Source organism: Neolamprologus multifasciatus, chromosome 18, assembly GCF_963576455.1.
Source record: "Neolamprologus multifasciatus chromosome 18, fNeoMul1.2, whole genome shotgun sequence".
Lineage (NCBI taxonomy): Eukaryota > Metazoa > Chordata > Actinopteri > Cichliformes > Cichlidae > Neolamprologus > Neolamprologus multifasciatus.
Genome location: NC_140456.1, coordinates 24369123 through 24389315, shown reverse-complemented (window position 1 = coordinate 24389315; position 20193 = coordinate 24369123).

Genomic DNA, 20193 nt, shown 5'->3' with positions numbered 1-20193 from the left:
AGCATCTACTTTTTTGAGCCTTATCTTGGCCTTGCTGTTATCCTGAATACAGACTTTACATTAATAAAAGAAAGCTGCTATTCATATCCCATATCCTGTATGCACTTGTGTTTTGATTGTTCAACATCTCAGTAACTCACCTCTGTGCAAACAGCGGATGATCAGATGGCTTCTTCATACCACAGTTTCCCAGTTTCTCTCCCTCCACTGAGCATTTCCAGGTTTCTCAAGAGCAGGATAAAGAGCTTATGCAGTTTTCTGACACTTGGATACAGGATACACACAACACTGGTACAGTCTACCAGTGTGTACATAGCTTACTTACTGATACCTGGACAGTTATATATTCAGGGTAGCTTAAACAACAGTGGTCGCATTGTGATAAGTGGCAAGTTACTCCTGGACAACACATGGAAAATATATATAAAAAAAAAAGTTAAAGGAAACCATTCTGCAGATGGTAGGGGGTGTTATGCTGCCCCTTGGTGGCTGCAGACAAAAATTACTGTGGAAATATCTTTGCTCTGTGACACATTTCACATTTCTCAACATACCATAGTCCACGATTACTTTATGGTTAAATGTGTTTTGCTTGGAGTATCAAGCTTAAAAATTTATTCTTGTCCTATTGTTTTTATTTAAGGATGCAATTATTATTATTATTTTTTATCACATTAAGAAAACAGTTAAGCTACTTTACTGCTTAACAAAGACATCAGGTGTATCCAATGAACAAGACTTAACTAGAAACAAGAGTTGGGGGGTCGATCCAAATATCAATAGAATCAATGCCAGTGCTTGTATTGATATCAGATCAATACTAGTGGTAGCGATAGGATCAATTCTTTGTTTCTATCCTCTAAGTACAGTATATATAAATATATAGAGATATTTTTTCACACATGCATGTTGAAAAATATCTGAACCTTTTGGTGTTGATTGTCATGTCTATTTTATTTATAGCCTATAGCACATTTAAACAACAGAAGCTGACACAAAGTACTACAGAGACAGGAACAGTTTCACAATACATGAAAAGCTGAAAGGTGTGTTTTGTTGAATTAACTCATTATGTAAGAAAGTAAAAATCCCTGTGATTTAGCAGTCATTAAAATATGTTCTCAATGTGTAAATAAATAATGACTCATCTCATCAGTCTTGGCACACTGCTCAGCCATAAGCTGCCTTTGTAGAATAAAAGTATCGGCAATGCAGGCCCTGTATTTACTTGGTTTGGTCAAACCAAAATTTGAAATATCGCACAGCTCTACTAGAAACATGTTTTATTTGCAGAAACATACAAAACTAATCGGCTTTCCTGACCTACAGTGTAATGGCTCAAAGCCACGAAGGTCAAAAAGTATAAATAATTTGTACTGAAGAAATCTATCATTCTTCCATCACTGTCTGCCACACATGAAGACCATCTCCAAGAATGAAGCACGATATCTGATATCTGTGACTGATATCTGCCTCCTGACTTGGATACTGGTTTCAACCTTTTTTGGTGCTAAGGTACGTCAGAGGTCAAACCACAGATCAACGTCATCACCACAGCTCTTTAGAGCACAGCAATTGTAATGTAAACATACTGATAATTGTTAAATATTTGAATGGTTTTGTAGCAGTATGCTTAAAAGCATGAGATAAAATTCATAATAGGTGCAATAATATAGGAAATAAGAATTTTCCGTTAGTGTTCCTGTGATATCATCAACCACAAAAGGGACCGATGTCATACACAGGTATACCAGTTTGACTGCTTGTTAATATAACTATCTAATCTGCCAATCATATCGCAACAACTCAATGCATTTAGACCTGTAGACATGGTCCATTTAAAGGTTATTTGTGACATGGCTGTAGGTGTCAGACAGGCTGCTCTGAGTATCTCAGAAACCCTAGAGATGGTTTTTGATCTGCTGGGATTTTCCCAGAGAATAGTGTGAGAAATAGAAAACTGTCCAGTAAGCAGCAGTTCTCTTGGTGAAAATACCTTGTTGATGTCAGAGGTGAAATGAGAATGGCAACAGGAACTCAGAAACTTGTTACAGCAAAGGTATGCAGAAGAGCGTCTCTGAACCTCTGTTGAACCTTGGTGGACTATAGAAGTGGAAGACAACTCCTGTTAGCTTAAAACAGAAAACTGAGACTACATTTTGCACAAGGTCACCAAAATTGGACAACAGAAGACTGACAAAATAGCACACCATATCATAAAACTCTGATAAAATCGAACTGGTATCTGGAACATGACAATAAGTTCAATGTACTCAAATTACTTTGACCCCCAAAACAAAACTAATGTCAGTGTCCTGTACAGTGCGTCATGGTGAAAACACGTATAAGTTATTCTACATATGTATTTCACCAACATAAGCAGTGAAAACTCTAACTCAGCTTGAACTGGGCAGTGCAGTTCTCTGATTTGTCCAGTAGAGGGGGATAGATGTCAGATGTTGGATCACCAAGGCATCGCCTCAAAGTTTCCAGGACTACATCATCCTTATCACAGATGAACACAGTATGTTACTGTACTAGCTGAGTATTTTGATTGAATGGTCCTCCAAACCGGATGTTCTGCTGTGTTAATTATATGCAGACCTTTCAGATAAATGCACAGAAATGTAAAAATGACAGTGGGTCAACTCACACTATGCTACTTTGAACCTGTGAGTAAAATCTGCTGACTGGAAATTGTTCAGTATCCTTGGAATAAGTTTATATTTTAATTTAGCTCATGTGCTTGGCTCTGTCTCATAAACATGATATCATAATGATTAAACATATACAGCGCTAACCCCAAATTTAGATAAATAATGCTGGGAAGAAGACTAAAAAAAGTACTTTCAACCACTAGTACGATTTTCTAATATCGGCAATGATACATATTTGATGATGGTATATGAGGATAGGAGATTTATTGTTAAATATAACAGTTAAATATAATGATATGAATCTAACCTAGTTTGATAGGAAAAAAACATTTTGGAAAACAGCTGTATTAAATTTCCAACAGTGAAAATACATTATTAATCTGGTATTTTAAATATTGTTGAGCACTCACAGCCGATAACATCTCATCTCATCTTCAGAGTTGAGATATTCAAGCACATTTCAGGAGCAAAAAAAAGTAAAAAGAAAAGACAGAAAAACATGACGATGTTTTGTTAAGATCCACCCGATAAACATAAAACTAAACTCAACAGGGAGGAAAATGCAAACAAATCCTCCTATGTACCTGACAGTCCACCCTACCATTCATCAGGGGACATTTCCAAGTCGTGCACTTTCTTTTTGCAGATTTAACATGGACCCACCACTGGGAGAAAAATGGGACAAGGTGTGCAAACTGAAGGCCTTAAGACTGCGTGACAACCGTGATAAATGCAGCACCCACTGACACAGCTATGGAAATAGACAAAAGATACCTTTGTCTTGTCACAATAATCCTAATCTGTTTGAAGATGGGCCACATTAGAGGGAACGAGAGAGAAAGGAAGAGAGGAGAAAAAAAAGAAAGAAAGAAACACAGCCTGGAAAGCAGATTTCTGGTCAGCAGTGATAAATGTTACTACATCAGGAAACACGGCTCAGTATGATGTTTCCCTCTAATGGCCTGATTGCTCAATTAATTCTGTGGCTCGCTCTTTGCCGGCCGCCTTTAATGTGGAAACAGCTATATTTTCTCCCAGATTAGTATAGATACACGCTGACAGTCTGCGCTGCTCAAGGTATTTGGGAGGTATAATTCATTCATAATGCCACAATGCACCCCATCTATCATCTCAGGTTTTCCATCCACTAACTTGCCGCTTGCTCCCTCCTCTCATTCCAGGCTGCTGGCTCTTGTGGGGCGGGTGGAGGAGGCGGACGGGGCTAAACTCACACCCTGGTGGTGATGTGTTTGTCTGTGTGCATATATGCGATTTAGCAAAAACGGGGAGGTGTTGGTGGTGGTGGGGTGAGATATGAAAACTCTTAAGATATGAAGTGTGTGTGTGTGTGTGTCTGCGCGCTATCGGGGTGTGTGGGCTTGTGGGGCTTGCAAGGTTGTGAGGTCGGCAGCTTCTCTTCTCCTGATGAATTAGCTGGCATATGCAAGCGATGAATTACCAGGCAACGGGAGTCAATTATCCAAAGAAAGAAAGAAAGAAAAAAAAGAAACATGGACCCTGTGCCTGTGGCCCCGGGGTCCCTTTTCCAATTCAGAGTGATTTTCCTAAAATGTAGAAGGGAAGAGAGGAGAAGCAGCCTTGAAGGAGTGAGAGCGGGATGATGAGGGCTGGAAAATAAAGAGAACGAATGAAACTGCTATGTGTGTGTGTGTGTGTGTGTCCCATTCCACCCTCCTCACCTATTTCCATCCATTCCCTCTCTCCCCGATCAAATCCAAAAGGCAAAGCGCAGTGTGAAAATGCAAAAGGCTATTATCAGGCCTTCAGAGTACACAAATGCCACTTATGATGGATGAGTGTGGGATTTAGAAAGGCCTCCTGTCAAACACCAGCTATTTCCCCTCCATAAGTGACCCTCTCTTTTCCTCACTTGTCTCTTGTATCAGAACCATATCGGGCCCCCGGTTGAAATAAGTGGAAGACATTTGTAATGTACTGAAATAGGTGTACACACACAGTGTCCCCTGCTGTTTTTGCCATTTAATTGCTAACCTTTTTTAGAGGGGAGAGGGTAAGATTGAGTGCTGCTGGGATCTGATATTTTTGAGAACAAGAGGAAAGGAGCGCTGATCACACACTGTGACAAATTGCTATAAGAATACAGGAAAAATACAGTATTCAACCTTTACAATTGAATACTGTACAATCATACACTACATATATATTTTTAAATTTAATTTAGTAGTGATGTGCTCAATTAAAAAAACACCAAAACATTTGTGTTTAGTTTGTTGCTTTGAGGCGAGAAAAGAAAAGAGGATGATATAAGCTCAAAATGGGCAAGCAAAGCCAAATGTCACTTAGACTTTGATTTTTGTGAACGTGCTATGTGGTTCTCAGTGATTGTTGTTAAGTTTTAGATACATCCGTGTGCCACAGTGATCAAAACAGCTAAAGCAAATACTCAAGTCCAGACAGCTTTCATTTTAAGGCTGGTTTGAATAAACTTTAATTAAAGATGCACAACTGTAACTGAGAGCTTGAGAGGTCAGCATAAACAATTATGTTTTCAAAGATACAGATTTACAGTAATTTAAAACTAAAATTTAAAGCTTCTATTCATATATATATTTTTTACAGGAAGAAACCTTTATTGCAGATTACAGTAGCCACAGTGTAAAGGGAAGGTTTGCATGCTGGTAAATCCAGCAGCGAGCACTTAAGCAGTAACCTTAGCAGGAATCACTATGGCTTCTGCTCGTTTGCATTTTACATACAGCACTAGTAAGGAAAGATTAGACACTCAGCTGTGAAATGGAAGAAAGTAAAGTGCAGCACTGAGCAAAGACGAGGAGATTTCACTGAACTGTCGCACTTTAGGTAGCTGAAGACACTCACTACAAAACAATTATATCCGTGGACTGACTGTGTGCAACTATTATCTTTCCTAAAGTTGCTTTCAATAGACCAATTTAATCACAATAGTTGGACTCACTGTGTAAGGAAACTGAAAATTGAAAAGACAAGAAAAGAAAAGAGGATGATATAAACTCAAAACGGGCAAGCAGAGCCAAATGTCATTAACGGTTTTAAATCCTAAACCTTCTGGCTGCCAAAACAAATTACCATTAACAAAAGATTCTTAAGTTACAAGAACGAGTTAAGATGGAGAGTGTGTGTTAAAGCTGGAGAGAGTTCCCAGTGAAATAGAAAAGATGGATATAAGAATAAAACAAAAGACAGTTATACGCTAATGTTTAGCACCGAACGACTGGCCTCTGCAAAGACTGTTATGAGGGTAACGCTTGATATGAACCATTAACACCAAGTCCAGAAAAATCTAAACACTGCAACACAACCTTCACAAAAACACTAAGAATACACCAAAAATACAGCGCTTTGCATTTAAATGACAGTTTATTAGTTTATTACTCTCACAAAGACATTTTAGCTTATATTCAATGCTTTATTATATGTTACAGCTTGTTATTTGCAGAGGTGGAAAGTAACGAAGTACAGATACTTCGTTATGGTACTTAAGTAGAATTTCCAGATATCTGTACTTTACTTTAGTATTTATTTTTCAGGAAACTTTTTACCTTTACTCCGAACATTTTTAAACAAATATCTGCACTTTCTACATTTTCAAAACAGGCTCGTTAGTTTTGCTTTAATTTTTTTTTTTTTTGAGTCATTTCATGTCACTTTCAAGCAAAAACAACTATTTGAGCCTGAAGGGAAAAGCCAGTCCTGTTCCTGTATTAATCACCAGGAGATGTTGTTTAAAAGAGATGAAAGAGACAAAACCGTGAGCCATAGTCAGGGATTAAAGTGGGCTTGCTTTGTTATTTATTTATTTTTTTAGCACAACACCAGAACAACTGCAAGTGCCCATAAGTTGTGGCTGCATCTAGCTATAGCCCCACCGAAGGCAAACAGCGACCATAAAGGGAAACTCGACAAACATAGCAACCACACAGTGTGTTTGCTATGCACATTGTAAATAATATTACATGTAATTAACACAGGAGATTACATTTGGGTGAGGCGGGCAATAACCAGAGAGTTAAATAGAATGTAAAATTTGCATGAGACACAACTGAAAACTAATTTTCTAAGTAAATGTTCTGGTATTTATATAGTACCTTTTTCTTCATTTGAGCACTCAAAGTGTTTTGTACTGCAAGTCAAAATCAATACCTAAGTGCTTTCTAACATTCACACACGCACACACTCACAGTATGTTGGAAACATCAGGGGCAACTCTGGGTGCAGTAAGGATACTTCAGCATGTGGACATGCTGTCAAGCATCAATCCACTGACCTTCCTGCCAGCAGATGATCTGCTCTAACAGTAAAACAGTAAGTAACCAAAAGAGGCATACTGAATACTCTCTGACAATTATAATATAAATCATAACTTCACCAGAATTAAATCTTTTTTAGGTTAAAGGGAATCCAAAACTCAAATTTCAAATATCACACAAGGAGTTGGTGATGGTGATGTAGGGTTTTTGTTAGAGATGGCCATGTTTTTCAGTATCAGCATCATAGTGTGGAGAACTCCTTAGTTTTTATACTTTTGTGGAGGAGGATAAAACTGAAGGACAACAGAAATTTAGGGTTAACTGATGCAATAAAAATGCAGTTTCTTAAAAGGACCTGTAATAAATTGGGTCTCTAGTATTTCCTAACATCGATACAAAAGTCCTGACTCTGAATGTGTATTCTGCCTCTCATGATGCTGTAGACGAATGTCTCTTCCTCTGCACACACTGATTTCAGTACGACTTTCCACACTGCACGGTGGTACATCTCTGTTATTCTCCGCACTCACAGTTTTCCTCTGGGACTATCAGCCCCGTCACTTCCTCTATTACCCCCTCACACACCCTTACATCCTCCTACACACACTCTCACGCACACATCATCTCCCTCCCACCCCGCGGCGACATGCGCTCCACAATGGAGAACAGAGTGGTTTGGGAAATGATGGCCATTTATAACTGCCTCACGCTGTATCAGAACACCTCACAATGTCTTACGCACACGTGCACACACACACACACACACACACACACACACACACACACACACACGCACACACACACACATTATTGAGAGTTGGGGTTGCAGCAATGGGGTTGCAACAGAGATAGGAGACAAAGAAAGTACTGAATAATGTCACACACACACACACACACACACACACACACACATTGAACTGCACAGATGAGCTCTGTGCAAAACTGTCATGTCACATCCAAACAGCAGATCTCTTGCATGATTTTGGGATACATGTCTAGAAGATGGACATAACTTCCAGTAGAAAGTGAAGCTATTATGGAGCTTCTTAACCTGGCATTTTTTATAATGGCCAGTAGGGGGCAACTCCTTTAATTCCAATAAAAGAAGGCAGTGACACATAGAGACAAACAACCATTTATGATTGCATTTTGACTGTGGGAGGAAGCCATAGAACATACAAACTCCACATAGAAAGGCTCCAGACTGGATTTAATCCTTTGAACAGCTTGCTGCAAAGTGACACCATAGCTTTAGAAGGAAAATAGTCATCTAATCATTTTATGGTCTCTTTCACATTTTTGATTCACATTGTGGGCCAACAAACCAACTGAGTTTTAACATGAGCACAATAAAAATATTGCTGTATTTCTTTTTTTTTTTTTCCCAGTTTTATAAATGATATTGTATGGATACAGATAAAGACTCCAAGGCATTTTTATGGAAAATACAGGTACATGTAACCATAATTAATAACATTAACCATTAAGTCAGTGAGCCAAAGCAGTGAACCATCATCTGGACATCCACGCTGCTCTTTCCAGATTTAAATGTGAGAAAGAGATATTGTTTTAGAAGTTCTGAGCAATAACTAAAAATAATAATACTGATCCTCATTAGTGGTCAGTGTGAATCGCCTGCTTTCACATTTGTTTCACTCTTCTTTCAGAGACGGACAGAAGAGCCAGTGACTTTGTATTAATTAGGCTGCTTGTGGGAGGCTTTCTTAAAAGCGTGCCATCACATGGATACTGACGCTGTATTGTGCATACGTTTGTATTTCTGTGAATGCGCCTGCGTGTGAGGCTTCGGCCTGTCACCGAGCTGGATGGGCTGTCACTTTCTTAATTGCCTGAGCCTGACCTCGCCCCGCTCTGCTCAACTGGCTAATTACTGTGTCTTTCCAGCCAAGAGATCGAAATGAATTCAACTCCATTCAAATTGAGACTACTGACATTGTCATAATACAGTACAGTAGAGAAGATTTGTCCTTCTAGTGATCTATTCTACTCCCTGAGAGTTTCACCACTGGCTTGCAAATAAATGTAATGTCATGGTTATATAATTTTATGTCTAAAAACCCAACCTAATGGATCTTTAAAGTGACTATGAGACAAAATCATGAAAAGCAAAAGTTCAGGAGGACAACTCACAGCACAAATCGAGAACTTGTCACGAGTGCTAAGGAATGAGAACGAAAACAACAGTGTCAGAAAAAGAGCGGAGTGAATTGAATCCTGATTGAAATCATGCAAATGAAATGCTAATGGAATGCTAATGAGCGAGGGGAGGGAGGGAGGTGTCAGGTAGGAGGTAAAGTTTGGTTAGAGAGCGAGCTGGCGAGACAGCAGGCAAATGGGCAACGCTTGGGTGAGCAGTGAGCGGGCTACCCATGATGCCTCGATAAGAGAAGGACCATTAAGCGACCGAAAGACGGAGAGATGGGGAGAGAAAGAGACTTGGAGAAAAGGCCCCGTGGGCTAATGAATGCTGATTAATTTCCAAATTACATTTCACAACTTTATTGGTTCCCTTTTTTTTCCTCTGGTGCACATTCCCCATTAAAACCACCTCTCTGTCTTTGAAATCATGTGTATTCTTTGCTTATTAATTTGTAGTCTCTTGTCTTTAAAAGCCCCATTAAACTTGTCTTTAAAGCCATCTGAAGCTGCAGTCACGCAGTCGCACTGCAGAGACAGCTATTCAGAAAAGGAAATCTGTTTGTCTTTGCGGTCTTGTGCGCTCAGCAAGCTTGAGGTCCTTCAATGTTTTGTTTTTTTTTACTCAAAGACTTTGATGCTGAATGCTGTGCAATGCAATTTGGCAAAGATAGTAACTCTTTTCAAGTATCTACTGATCTGTGTAAAAATATTTTCACTGTGTTAGCTAACTGAACTTTAGTGTTACATTAGACCCTAATAACACTTTTACTAACCACCTTTACAACTGTTCATTTACGTCTACTTGTGTCTACTCAGCCAATCACATTGCAGCAACTTGGCGCATTTAGGCATGTAGAAATGGTTCAGCTGACCTGCTGAAGTTCAAACTGAGCAGAAGGGGGAAGAATGGTGATTTAAGAGACTTTGAATGTGGCATGGGTGTTAGTTACATACAGGCTTGTCTGAGTATTTCAGAAACTGCTGAAACTACTGGGATGTTTCTACACAACTATCTCTAGAGTTCACAGAGAATGGTCTGAAAAAGAGAAAATATCCAGTGCGTGGAACTTTCTGCAGGCCTTGTTGATGTCAGCTGTCAGAGGAGAATAGCCAGACTCGTTTGAGGTGATAGAAAGGCAACAGCAACTCATATGATCTTTTGTTACAACTGCAGAAGAACAACTCTGAATTCACAGTACTTTAAACCTTGAAGCAGATGGGCTACAGCAGGAGAAGACCACACTGGGTTCCACTCCTTTCAGCTAAGAACAGAAAACTGAGGCCCCAATTGACACTGACTCACCAATATTGGACAATGGCCGATTGGACAAATTTTGCCTGGTCTAATGTGTCTTAAGTTTAATTGCAAAGATCAGATGGTAGGATCAGAATTTAGAGTAAACGACATGAAAGCATGTAACCACCCTGTGTTCTATCTGTGGTTTAGGCTGCTGTGGGCGGTATTTGCTTCGGAAAATTTGAGCTCCTTAGTAACAGCTGAGCATAACTTAAACACAACAGCCTACCAGAGTATTGTTGGTGACCATGCAGTGACCACAGTGTATCCCTCTTCTGGTGGCTGCACAATACAGCTCACAAAGATATGCTGAAGTCACCAAGGCAGTTGTATCTTTGTCCTGTCCTTTGTCTTTGGCCTGAAGAGTAGAGCTGAGGAGATTTAGACTTCTGCAGGGAGTCTTTGTAGGCCTAGGACGTAACCTAGGTAAGTGGCTCCTTCTAGGAATTTACTGAAATTTGTGAGTATCGATGCTATAATTATTATTCCTCATAGACACTGGTTTTTATGCAATCACCAATGAATTCAAAGACTTTGGCAAAAAAACAAAACAAAAAACAGCTGGACATGCACAGGAGGAATGAACAGGCAAATGATACCATGTGGAGTTAAGTTTTGAGGGCAGTACATGCAGGTTACGTGGTAAGGATGGGTCTATAACACTGTTGGGTTATAGACAACAGAAAGCACCTTGAGATAAATACCTAGACGAGAGCTGGTGCTTTTAACAAAAATTTAGCTAAATTGAACTGCTGTTTATTAAATTGTTTTTATGAGGAAAACTCATCACTATAAATCTGCAACATAAGATTCTAAAGAATCGGCCGTTCTTGACTTGCTGCAACCCAAATTTCATATGTGGGAAAAATAAATACTAAACAGGAAATAAGATTAGAAATATTACACCTCCTGAACAGATTTTGGAGTCCTTGGGCAAAAGCAGTGCGATACTTTCGCAGCACAGAAATGAACTCTTAAGAAAAGCTTACAATCGCTTCGCAACAAAAAGTAATCACGATCTAATCTGAAGCTCTCTGTGTAAGTTAATCATTTTAGTTTCAGTTAAGTAACTAAAAAAAGTCTCTGCTGTTCACGAGCACCTTCAAAAAAATCTTAAAGTGTTTATTCCACCCCTTCTTCCTTTTTACACTACAGTCTGTCAAGGAGATGTACCCCAGTCACTGCTAATGGTGCCACTCCATCTTTTCTCACACAGCAACAATCACAGCTGCTTCATTTGCTCCTGTCAGTGTCTCCAAGTTAAAGACCTTCTGAGAGACAAAGAGCAAATACCTTTGTTATGCCTGTCGGGTTTCCTGCAGCTTTTACAGAGGGATACACACACACATGCTCACACTCACACACATGCTCACATATGCAATCATCAGCTGGGAAAGAGGGTGCAGAGTAAAAAAAAAAGAAAAAAGAAAAAAGAAAAAGTGATCATCTGCATCGCCCTTATGTGTTGGAGGTGGAGAAGAGCACCTCAACGGCAGGCGAGCACAGGGAGGGAAAATGGCAATATTTAAAATAGGAGACACAACTCCATTTCTTTTTGAACAAAATATTAATGATCTTTCATTTGGATCTCATCATAGATGCGGCTGGGAGAAAATTGCATTCTGTGTGGCGGAAGTCTGGGGAAGACATGAGACAGGATAATAGCCAATAGGTGTTTGGAGAGAGGGAGTCAGAATGAATGAGAGAGAAAAGACAGAGAGAAACAGAATTGACAAATTCCCATGATGGGTATGCCATGAGAGGGGGGAGGAGGAGGGCGGGGGGAGCAGAAAGATTGGAAATTGAAATTTATGACATTGAAAATGACTATGACAGAGACAGAGGCAGGTCCCTCTTTGCTCTCCCCTCTTTGGTAGCAGTCAACCTTGCAATGGGGGCAGATCAAACAAAAATAGGCTGTTAAGGGGGCAGAGGGGGCGGCAGGCGCTAAGCACTGCCGATGGGATGGGGGGGCCGCGAACGAAGGAGGGAAAGCGGTGGCCAAGGTGGCGGGACAAGGGGAGGGATAGAGGGATGGGATGGAGGTATAGACAGAAGTGAAGGAGGACATTAAAGGAGGAAATGATGATGTTGTCAGTGAGCGATGTAAATCACGGCAGCTACATAGTCAACAGATACAGTCGGCTGGCTGTGCAGGCCAGGGCCTGTCTCAGCTGCTGTGGCACTGACAAATGGAATATTTTCAGAGGACTTAATCAGAGGAAAATGGGCTTTCATCTGCTCGCCTACCCGCTCTGCCGCTCGCACAGAGAAATGATTGCCTGTCGCTCTTCCTCTCCCTGTCTCTTTCTCTCTCACAGTCATTGAATGTGGCCACTGAACCCTGCAGAGGTTACAAAAAGAGAATTTATCAGTTGCGCTTTACAAAAGGATGTAGGAACACTGAGACGAGCGCAGTGCCATTCCCCTCCGTATAATGGACTTTGATTAGAGAACGCTGATAGGTTTTGTTTTGCTTAAATGAAAACCGAGAGAATACATTTCAAAAGACAGAAAAGTCAGATTAAAATGGGAATTACTTAGAATGCTCCAACACGTGCACCACCAAACTTTTCAGCCTTCCTTCAAAGCCACAGATAACTCGCTGAGCGTAGTCGAGCTTTCCCAACAACTTTGATAACTGCTCACGAGCACGAGGAACTTTGTGGGGGTTTTTTGCGAGAAAGTAAAAAAGTGTGCCATCAGAGCTGAGAATGTCCTGAAATACTTTAGACATACTCATCATCCACTCAGTAAAACCTATTACTTGTCATGAAGGCCTCATTTCCTACAGTTGGGTTTGATGTAGTGCACGTCTGTAGGCCCACAGGAGCAGCAGATAGGCCTCCGCAGAACAGACGGCCGTGACATGATCTATTTCTCCCGTGATGAATGTACCAATCTGCTGCCCTGTTGCCCTGTCCGCCTAATTTGTTACGATGTGACAGCGTCTTTCCTATGATGATGAACTTGCTGCTCGCGTGTACCAGCAGGTAAGTGGGATGAAAATGTCGGAATACCAGTGAATCGCTTACATTTTCCTGAGTGATGGAATTCAGAAAAGGTTGAGATACCCCCATTATAATTTAAATGTAACTAATGCACTTTAAAAACAAGTTTCACCAAATGAATCTAATATCCAGAGTGATTTCTAAAAGTTTGCTGCTAGCTGTTTCTTCAGTGTCTTTTTGTTGGGTTGAAAGTTATTAGCTTAGCTTAGCATAAACTTGATAGGTTAAAAGTTCAGAAATACAGCTTTTAGCATTTCTGATTAATATTATCTCACTTTTAAAATCTAATTGACTATTTATCTAAAATGTCAGTTTACTTAAAGTGTTATTTTTTTAATTTCTTGGTTGGACAGGGTCAGATATTTACGTGAACGTTAAATGGTATTTATATAGTACTCTAATGGAGCGCTCAAAGTGCTACAAGACCCATTGAAACACTCAGTCACACACACATCTATGCAGCACTTTATTCTATGGATAAGCACCTTTGGCGTTTGTGCACAAACTCACACTCTCTGGGGACAACCTGGGGTTCAGTATCCTGCCCAAAAAAAACTTTGGGATGCAGACTAAAGGAGCTGAGATTGAACTACTGACCTTCTGATTAACTTAAGACCAACTCAACTGTACCTCCTGAACCACAGCTGCTGCAAAATCCATGCTTAAATTGCCCGAATACCTTTTGTCTCCCTGTCCTTGTCTCCCTAACCTTAACACTCAATCATGACAGAAGCTTCAGTCGTCCCATGTTTATTTTGGATTTAATGTGCTTTGATCCTTTTAAGCTGATTTTCATTATCACTATTAAATAACAGGAACCACTTTCTCTCCTTTGTTTTTCAGTCTGATGCATAAAACGCTCTAATCTGTGACCACTCATTATAAATAGGCAGAGGGCAGTCAGTGCTGTCCGTGGTGCTGAAGGAAGCCACCAACAGGGTGACACCCTGTGTCACGGATTTAGTACACAAGGGAAAATGACTTGTTTGTAGCAATCATAATGTAAAAGTGCTTCTGTTGGAGGTGAATGGCCGAAATGGCATTTTTGATGGTGACGTGTTGCCTGCCAAGTTGTTTTTGGCTGCTATAATGCATTAGTCCACACAACCCCTGGCGTGGTGCTACCAGGCCCTGTGAGAGACGACAGTAATGGCTTGTTGAGCTTCTATAAGGCCGGGCCTCGGGGCCGGTCACAGCCATATCTCACACGGTATCGATCAGCTCAGAGCTAAGTGTGGCCCAGAGCCCTTCATCCCTTCGCCCTTCCTTCTTCATCTCCCACTCCCCCTGTTCCTGATCCTGTAAAGGTATAGCTGTACTCATGTCAGCTGGGTAATTATCATTGATCTGCTGCTGCAGAAGGTGACAAATTCTGCTGTTGGTCTAGCAGCTGATCTGTGCTCTGTCACGGCCTGCTGCCCTGGACCTATGGCTTAATGCTCATCATCCAGAGTTAACACCACTTTGTTTGATTTCACCTCAGACTTCTTTTAGATCAACTTGAAGTGGCACATGGAGATCAGTTCTAATAACAACGATATGTTACACATAGTGAAATAAAACAACCTGATGTGGGTTATGTGCTTGGAGCTACAGTCTGTCAGGGAATTTCAGAGTGTGACTGAACGAACAGCAACGCAATCCCTGGAAGATAGTTCATTGCATTACCTAGCATCGTCATTCACGAAACTTGAAAGTTTTTCCTGCTCTTCTGAAAGATATTTTACAGCCTTGTTACCAAGTATGTGGTTCGCACACTTCTTTGGTCTCATTGAGCCCCAGGTAAGCTGCTGCAGAGCACAGAAGAGCACAGATTTGAAACAGGAAAAAAAGAGAAACCGGTGTGTGAGGTCAGTGCCATCCCAAGGCAAATTTTCATCTTCTGACTTATTCTCTGAGATCTGTTCTTTTGTACACACACACACACACACACACACACACACACACACACACACACACACACACACACACACACACACACACACACACATGGGGTACACAGGTTAGAAAATGAGGTTTCTTTCCAGTGTCTTCTGGCCAGGATTTGTATCGTTTAGTCTGAATGTGAATTCAGGGCTTTTGCAGTGAGTGCTCCCACTGTGGAGGAAGAGCTGCTGATGACCCAGTTAAGCTTCCTGAAAAATGTCCAAATGAAACACAGACTGACATAAGTACCTGTATATTATGTAGGATTGTTAGATGTACTGTTCACTCCCTTAAAATTAGGCATTTTTTAAACCACTGCACAATTTCCACACATTTAGGGTTCCAGAAAAAATTACAATAAAAGAAATCAAACAAACACTTTATTGTGATATGGAGAATGTTTGAGCAATGTTGAGGAGACAAAGTGATTTACAGCAATCTGTCCTCCATGGAAACTCATCTGAAAGAAATAAGAGACATGAAGACAGAGACAGAAGTTGGATGTTTTAACGTTGTTTTAAATTTTTAGTTTGTTAAACTTTTCTCTATGTAATAAAAGCTAATCACCTTGCGCAAAAATGTAGCTAATGATTGAATTAAAGTAACAACAATGTCATAAAACAACAACCTAAAAGTAAGATCTGTTCTATTATTTTCTTTTAGATGAACTCAGGACAATAGATCTTGAAAAAGATTAAAGATCTTCTTTAATCATTGATGACTTTCCATCCAAAACCCTTACCTTAACTACTGATGATTTTCAATAGCTTGATGTGGGCCAATGTGACACACACACACACACACACACACACACACACACACACACACACACACACATGCTCACACACACACACGCACATAGGCCCCTGTGTCCACTAATCTATAGCAGACAAATGAGGCTGGGCTAACAGACTGGGGCAGAGAGAGAAAAGATTGACTTGGAGAGAGAGGCCTAATTAGCAGAGGCTCATTAGGAGTCTTTAAGAGGCTGTGATTAGGGATGTTTGTTCACACAGCATGCTGCTGCTGCTGGGCTTAATGACTGGGACTGATCACCAGCTAGTTTAGCCTACGGCGTGACGACGGTGTGGTGGAGGGCTGGAGCATGAAAGAAGTGTACAGCAGTGTGGCTGTTTTCCAGAAAGTCATTTATCTGAAGTTAACTGATATTAAACACAGGAAGAAGAGCATTAGGCTCTTTTGACACCTTACACCTGAGACATTTATGCATTGAAAAATCATAAATCCCATCAGTGCTAACCTAGAAGGCTGAGGTTAAAAATGTTGTTTATGCTGTCATTGTAAGGTTTAAACAAGTTAATCAGAGTCAAACAGGGGTACTATTAGGTAGGTTTGGCTAACTTACAGATCCAGATTAACTGTTTCCCCCTGTTTCCTCCCGGTTACATGAACTGCCTGTGTCCTGCCTATGTTACTGCAGAAAAACAAAAGTATCAACCCTCTAAAAAAAGATTCCTGCTTTTCACATAAAGTTAGCAGATGGTTCTGAGCATGATGTTCACCTAAATCTGTAGAAGCATTCATAATAATGTGTCCTTTTCTGATGTTTATGTGGAGTCTGAATCTAGCTGAGTGCATCTTGTTTCTCTGTTAACTAAAAACCGATCAGGCCGCAGGGATGCATAATTTGCCTCTACGTTTCCCGTCCTTTCGAGAAACTTAGAAGCCTGTAAGGGCCTCACAAACCAATTTCAATATTCAGTACACCACCTCCAACAACTTAAAAGTTTACCACTGAGCCCGAGCTCTTGGCTTCATAAACCCCACACCCGTTCCTCTAAATCTGATAAGAGCCACAGCGCTATTGTGATACGATTTTCCCCTTTGGAAGCCCATCCATGATCCCGCATTTCCCTGAGTCCTCCTCGTTCCACTTCTTGAACTGGAGTGGATTGTCTGGAATAAACTCCAATCCTCCTTAAAAGAAGAGATCTGGGGGGAGGGGCGGTGGCGGGGACAGAAAGCTGAGAGGATCAAGGATGTGACGGCCAAAGCAGTGGCTCTGACAGAGCAGACAGTAGAGTTAGCAACTCTGTCTGCCATCCTTTAATTCTGTTATTTGTCATCTATTGGTCTGTGCAGCCACACCTGCACTTCTGCCCTCCGACCACTGGGTGGCACTGCAACAGTTCCTCTCTATGCACGTTTGAAGTAGTGTGCTTGGGCTTGGAACTGATCCATTAGCCTGTTTTCTGAATCCAGGATTTGCAGAGATAGATTAGACAACAAAAGCATATGGAAAAGATAAAGAACACTTAGGTAATGGATTTTGGCGGCATCTCCAGCGCAGTGGAGTAGTCATCCTCTTTCCATCTCTTATCTCTCCTCCTTTCTCTTTGCTCTAAATATGTTTGTTGTTTTTTGTTTTGTTTTGTTTTTTCAGATTTTTGTGAAGCTGGAGGGATTTACTTGCCAGTGGCAGATAAAAAGTAAAAAAGAGTTGTGCACTAACCAGATGTTCCCCTTTGATCTTTCCCAACTGTAAGTTGGGTTTCATAGGTGTTGAAAACACACACACAAAAAATGAAATGACAATGTTAAAAATACTTAGAAGATGATACTAAGCCCAAATCTTCTTTGATGGCTGTGATGCTTCTTTTACAAAATACTGACCAGTTAGATTTTTTAAACTTATTTAATTAAATGCTTTGCTTGTCCTATGCATTATATCATCAAACTTGTCTGCAGCAACTCCACAGAACACAGGCTTTCTCCCCAAATGAAGAAAATCAATTAAAAATCCCAAGCAATGGACAGTGCACAAGAGAGCAAGAGCAAGGGTGAAAAGAAGTTGTAGAAGATGGTATTGATATAATTTACTGTGCTAGTCATTAAAAGTCATTAACTGAGCTGGAGGTGGCAGAGATGAAAATGTTAAGATTTTTTTTGGGAGGAGCCAGCATAGATGAGATTCGAAATGATTACATCAGAGGGACAGCTCAGGTTGAGCATTTGGGAGACAAAGATGGTTTGGACATGTGCAGAAGAGTGATAGTGGGAGATCTTAAAGGAGATCTGTCGACTTCACCACCATCATCAAAACAAATAAGTAAATCTCTTTTAGAAGAATTTGTTCAGGCCTCCAGCAGAGCTCCAGAGAGTTGGAGAACAGATAAAGAAAGGTGCACTGAGGCTATTGTGACAGCACATTGTGGCTTACTAAAATAGTTTATGTTGGTTTTCCTTTTAGGTTTAAACATACATGTGTTTTCTGAATCACCATTGAATCTTATATGGAAAATTGAATCAAAAAGAGCAGTACTGCAGGGTATTTATTTACAAGGCCCTGCTGAATAGATTTATAATAACAAAACTACTGCTACATTCTCTAACCATTAAAAATTTGACAAAGATAACACAAGTAAACACAAAATGCAGTTTCTAAATGTTTATTATTAAGGAAGGGGGGGAAAAAATCCAAAACGTGCATAACCCTCTCTGAAAAAGTGATATTAACTGGTTGGGTCAGCCTTACTGGCAACAACTGCAATTAAGCATTTTCAATAATTTGCAATGAGTGTTTCACATCGCTGTAGGGGGAATTTTGACCCACTCATTGTTGCAGAATTGTTGTAATTCAGCCACATTGGAGGGCTTTCGAGCATGAACCACCTTTTTAAGGTCATGCCACAGGATCTCAATCGGATTCAGGTCAGGACTTTGACTAGGTCACTCCAAAGTCTTCATTTTATTAGTTTTTTTTACGCTATTCAAAGGGAGACTTACAGGTATGTTCTGGGTCATTGTCCTGCCGTAGAGCTTGAGTTTGCTTCAGGATGTTTTGGTAGACAGAAGTCATGGTTCCATTTATCACAGCAAGTCTTTCAGGTCCTGGACAGCAAAACAGCCCCAGACCATCACACCACCATATTTTACTGTTGGTATGATGCTCCTTTTCTGAAATGCTGTGTTACTTTTACACCAGATGTAATGGGATGCACACCTCCCAGAAAGTTCAGCTTTTGTCTGAACTTTTGGGCCCCTTTTTGGCAAATGTGAGAAGATCCTTTGTGTTCTTTTTGGTCAGCAGTGGTTTTCTCCTTGAACTCTCCCACGGATTCCATCCTTGGCTAGTCTCTTTCTTATTAATCATAAACTATGATCTTAGCTGAGACGTGTGAGGCCTGCAGTTCTTTAATGTAACCTTGTGGAGTCGTCGATTAGCTCTTGGAAGAATTTTGGTTGGCCGTTCACTCCTGGGAAGCTTCATCACTGTTCCAGTTTTTCTCTGTTTGTGTATAAACTGGTTCACTGGAGGCCCAAAGCCTTAGAAATGAGTCTGTAACACTTCCCAGACTGATAGATGTCAGTGACTTTGTTTTTCAGTACAACACAACACATCATGTCATGGTTTGTTTAAACCATGACTTTTTCACACCACTGTACTTACTGTATGTATGTGGGCTTAAAGTGAGGCAGATTAAAACCTGCCCAAATACTCTTGGGTGTCTGTAACTCAGCAATTAATCAGATTATGAATTTAAAATTATGCATTAAATAGGCTAAAGTTGATTCTACAAAAAAAAAGAAAAAAGAATCAGATGATCGTGAGCCGGTCACTTTGGGGACACCAACTGAGTCCAGAGAGGACGCAGGGTCTTCACAGTCTTGCTTAGACAACTCAGTCCACACCGAAACTCTCACCAGTATTTTCTGGTATTATTTTTTTATGAACGATGAGCCGTATGTGATGAGCTTTCACTTAAACCAGTTTAACAATAGTTTTAATGATGAAGTCACTGTTCAGTTTGTGTCACTAATGAAGACTCGCTGTATCTCGTTACGTTAATGAACCGGCGTTAGCTCCGCTGCTTGTTTAGCGTGATTGAGTTTAGATTTTAAACAACGCTCGG